Genomic DNA, 4,631 nt, shown 5'->3' with positions numbered 1-4,631 from the left:
AGAGGAGGATTGATCACAGATCAGATCCATCTGATGGTCGATCAGCGTTTAGATTCATCCTGGAGCTGTGCAGTCCTGGTCCTGGAGGTCCGGTGTCTCCCTGGTCCAACGCACCTGGATCCAACAGCTGAATCTCCTCCTCAGTGCAGTCAGGTTCTCCAGAGTCCTGATAACGACCTCATTGTTCGACTCAGGTGTGTTGAAGTAGACACCTGAAGGGTGCAGGAGACCGGCCCTGGTTTAACACAACCCATCCAGCTGAAATAGGGATGTTTGTGTAAAGATTCTCTACATCCACAGAGAAAAACTAGAATTTTGGTGGGAGTACTAAATTAACTACTTCAACAAAATGATGTGTCCCTAACATAGGCAGGCTGTCTGATAGGCAAGGGATTTAAAAAGAAATCGAGATACAGTTTCGTTTTCACAGTCTGAAACTATTGGCGGATTTTAAAGGGACCCATCCACTTTGTTGCATCCTTATGAATTTTAGGCAGTACATAAAATCTTTGTTCTCCGGGTTCTGCATGTCCAATTAGATACTGTCTTTGTTTTTCATTGATATATTTTTGTTTTTTAGTTTATTTTTAAAGTCTGCAACCATGGGAATAGTGTCTCTATATATTGGTTTATTTAATTTCTTGTAATATTTCGTGTCATTAAATTTATACTGCTCACAACTCATCACAATGGCCGAGCCCTTGTCAGCTGACTTTATTACAATGTGTTTCATGTTTTGGAAGTCCCAAAGGGCTTCAACCTGTAAGATGTTTTTCTTGATTTTGTACATAGTGACTTTTAAGAACATTTTTATCCTGATCAGTTATATTTTTAACTTCTTGTGGTAACAGATCAGTTGAAGGTACCCAAGTGGACGGTCCTGTGAAAGGTGTAAATTTGCATTTGCCAGAATTTTTATAATATGCCGCCAATTTAATTTTTTGATGGTTATTTTGTCAAGAGCTGGAATGAACGACAAATCTCTGCTTAAGAGGTCATATTGTGGTCTATATAATGTACAGTTTTCAGCTAAGACCACCTCTTTTGCGTGGAAGGAAGGGCTTCCCTCCACCCCCTCTGGTTGTAGGTTCAGGGGGACATGGAGTTTAACACCTAGTGGTCAAGCGTGGCCTCGCCTGTTTCGTCTGTCCAGCCCTGTCTGGAACTGATCCTCAGGCAAAAGCAGAATGAAGGGCATATTTCTCATAATATGCTCATTAAGGATCAGCAGATTCTCCTTTTCATCATCAGGGAGTTCAGATGAGTAGTTCACCAACGGGATCCAGATCTGTGCTTAAGGGAACTTTCTCTGTGGCTCAGAGTCCCTGTAGATTTTTTACTGTGGTTTCTCTGGACTTGTTGGTTTGACTGTTGATACCGAACGACAAAATGATCTTTTCAACAAGACCTTGCACAGGTGTGGACTTCTCCACTAAGGCCAATGCATGTCGGTAGTGGCGCAACTACACATTATTCAGGTGGATGCGAAATCATAAATTCCTTGGAGCATCTCTGGATCGCATGGAAGACTCTCGAGCTTTGAACTCGTCTTTCCTCTTCCTCTTGAATCTCATCAGAGGCAAAAATTTTATGTACGGGGCAATACTTTTGAGGTCCCGGAATCTCAGNTATCCTCACGTTTAGCTTACACAGACCTAACATTGGACTTAATTTACTTGATTTCTATTTATATTGGTCAATCATTTTATTTTAAATATGCTGTAGGAGCCGTAGTTTGATGATTAGTTCAGTTTTTGTTGCTTGTTTTTAGGAATTGCAGCGGCTGCAGACAGTGCGCCACAATAAAGGTACAATCAAGCTGATACACAGGTGAAGAACCAAACACCACTTCTATTCTGCCTTTTCTCGCTGCGTGTCGGCTTTACCCGTTGCCATGGCAATCGACAGACAACAGCTCAACGAGCAGATAGAGCAGAGATTACCGATCAGGGGAATCAACACCAAAAAACAAACATTTCTCAGACAAAAAAGTAGCAAAGACACTAAAACAGAACATCCAGTCTGACATTATGCTGTCAGGCTTAATGTTTATATTGTGATTATTAATAAGTTTTCGCCTGAACACCGCGGTGGTTGATTAGCTGATTTAAACAGCTGCTCTACTGATGACTTGGTGGCGGGTTGTTTAGTGCTAACGGAACCAAAACACACCGAACTGCGCAGCACATGCTAAGGCTATCAATGTCCATAGCAGGCTAACAACAGTTAGGCTAGCATAACTGACCCACTGCTCACTTGTTCAATGTTTTCTTTAAGTTAAAACTTTTTCCTCACCTGTGAAATCTGAAGCCGTTGTTATCTAATTCATAGGGTTGAATTAACCACTAAATATTGCGTCCATTTTTCAGATTCTTTGCACGCCTGTGGTATTTTCCTGACCACCCATAATGTTGACTCAATGGACAGCAATGGCGCACGATAAGTCACGTAATGTCCAGTCCAGTAATTTATATTCATATCAATGGTGCTGCCTCACACACTGCCTTTCTCCTACTCAGCAGTAGGTGTTAGGTTACATTGTGTTGCATTAAAAGTTGTCGGAAAAAAGAGATTCATGCGCTTAATCTCCGATTTTCCATAAATATTTATTGAATTCATAGTCGCTAGCTGGGGTGGCAACAGGGGTGGCAAGGCTCTCATTTGGGGTGGCAGCTGCCACCCCATGCCACCCCAGTAGATCCGCCCCTGGTAACAGCTCCACAAAGCTGGAAGCAGGGCGTGGCTCACCTGGCTGCTGTTTGTATCCAAGGAGAAGCAGAGAAGGGGAACTGATTCCTCCTGGAGGGGGGGGGTGGAAAGGCCACCCAAACCGGGGCTGCTCCCCGGCCCCAGCTGCTCCCCGGCCCCAGTCCCTGATGGGACGGCGGCGGCGCTCAAACGTCGTCCACTCATCCTCCATGCTGTCTGTGTGGATAAATTCTGTTTTTGAACTGTATGTGTGTGTAGCATGTGTTCTGTGTACTGAAAGAAACCCATCAATAAACCGAGGGGGTTTCCTGAGTTGGAAACAATACGTAAAAATAAAAAAGGAAAAAAGTTAGAAAAATTAAAATCATTTCCCAAAAGGGTAAACAATTGTAAAACAAAATCTTTAGAAAGGATTGATTTCTTCTGCTTTTCTGTTTTTGTATTTTTTATACTTAAAAACAAAACGTTTTTATCAAAACCAGAAAAAAGAAAAGAAGCGCCCTTTGCAACGTTTCGACCCTTGAAACGGGCGCAGTAAATAAAAAAGCAATAAAAGCCGAGCTGTGAGGGAGAAGCTGCTGCTCGGCCAACGAATTCGTTTAAAATGGTTTCTGTTTTTATTTTTTCATTATTTAATCAAAGTTATTAATATTTTGTAACGAATTCATTTAAATGTTATTTTTGTATGTATTTTGCCTTGTTGTTTTATTTAGTTAAACTTATTGATATTTTTAAACATTTATTTAAGTTTTATTCTACTAGATCTTTAACTATACATATTTTTATTTTTATGACGGGGTAAGAGATGGGGGGAAAAAATTCTTCCATGGGGCTCGTAGACAAAACTTAATTTGTAGAATTGAGAAAAATATTAAGTCTAGGTCAGAGGTCAAAGTAGTTAGATTTAGAATAAAAGGTGAAAGGTCAAGATGGTTAGGTTTAGAATAAAATAAATGTTAAGGTATAGAGGTTTCGTTGTAAACCTGCGATTGTCATTGTTCGATGAAACGCACTAACGGTGTGTCCAGTTCTTTGTGTTTTTCTGTTGTAGCGGTGTTGGGTCACACGAATCGATAGTGTGTTTTTTTTCGCCTACATATTTTTTACCACAATATTTGCAGTTTACTACATAAATGCAATTTTTTGATGTGGGTGAAAAACTGAGTAATATTTATTATTGTTTTGTCCCTTACGTTTTTTATAAATTAAATGTTTTTGAAGTGGGAGTCTAATAATTGGGGTTTTATTTGCGTCAGAGAAGGCAACCTAACCCTGACCAACAAATCAGATTTTTGTTTCGTTCATATGCTGAAATAACCGTAGATGGTGGAAAATTTGCACTCGTGCCAAGGGTTTCTTCAAGATTGGTTTTAAAATTTTTACTGGTTGTTGAATATGTGGTGGTAAGTGGAATTAGATCAGTTTTCTCTGTGGTTTTAGATTTTTTTTAAGGCACAGTCTTAAAAAGGATCTGGGATATCCTCTGTTTCGCAGAGCCTATAGTCACTGCTGCTTTAAATGATTCTGGTCTTGTGTAAATCCGTTTCAATCTGAGAATGTGAGACTTCACTATCACCAACTTTGCATGATTTTGTAAATTATGATAATTTAATACAAAGTCGCCCCTTTAAATAAAGTGTTACCAGAAGTTTTAATTATTGTTATCAAACTCGGCGTTTTGAAGCCAAAATACCTCAGAAATATACAGAACCACCATGAGAATCAACTCATTTAAAGTTTAAACTCAGTTTCACACAGAGAGCCTAGCATAAATGTCTGGCTGTTGAACTGGACCGATCCAGGTTGCTATCAAGCTAATTTTCTGTTAGCAGCTTTACATTACATTACCAAGGCTCATTAAAACAAACCTTTATCTTGGCTTTTTTCTGTTCTTCCTCTTCCTTTTCTCCCTCCCTGTAGCA

Source organism: Poecilia formosa, unplaced genomic scaffold (assembly GCF_000485575.1).
Source record: "Poecilia formosa unplaced genomic scaffold, Poecilia_formosa-5.1.2 Scaffold376, whole genome shotgun sequence".
NCBI classification, from domain to species: domain Eukaryota; kingdom Metazoa; phylum Chordata; class Actinopteri; order Cyprinodontiformes; family Poeciliidae; genus Poecilia; species Poecilia formosa.
This window is presented reverse-complemented; position numbering follows the sequence as displayed.